Source organism: Myotis brandtii, unplaced genomic scaffold (genome assembly GCF_000412655.1).
Source record: "Myotis brandtii unplaced genomic scaffold, ASM41265v1 scaffold31, whole genome shotgun sequence".
Classification (NCBI taxonomy): domain Eukaryota; kingdom Metazoa; phylum Chordata; class Mammalia; order Chiroptera; family Vespertilionidae; genus Myotis; species Myotis brandtii.
Window position 1 is genome coordinate 2,436,530 of NW_005361873.1, and position 564 is coordinate 2,437,093.

The following is a 564-nucleotide window of genomic DNA, read 5'->3' on the forward strand; positions in this document are numbered from 1 at the left end:
CCAGCAGCCGCAGTGGGCGAGCACCGCCAGCAAAGCCCATCAACCTTCGGCCGGTGGAGGACCTTGCCTGCCATTTGTAAAACACAGCTGTGGAGCGCTCTGAAATGAGGTGTGCCTGTATCTTGTTTCCTTTATTGCCCTTAATTGCTTCAATGAACAAAAGTTAAAGGAAATGGAGGAAAATGTTTTGTTCGGTTGGAAGAAAGCTGGCGCTCGCCAAGCTGACTTAGTCCCGTCCAAAGTGATCAAACCTCTTTCCCAAGCATGACCACATTCTGTTAAAAACTGACCCGTGGGTAATGTGTCACGGTTATTCATAGGGCGTAAACCAGCCCTGTAAGTCCAAAAAGTCTTTTTGTTATTATTAAAGATGCGTCCACCCCTTCATGCGTTTCACGTGCTGAAACGACTTTGAATGGGTACGTGAACGCTTTTGTTAAAAGTCCTTCCAAGTCCAGTGTCCACGCTGAAAAAGTTAAGCGTGCCCCCCCGCCTCCATTCCATCGTCAGCACCCGGGCTGTTCCCTTCCCTTCCGGCCCGAGGCCCCGAGACCCCCGCCCAGG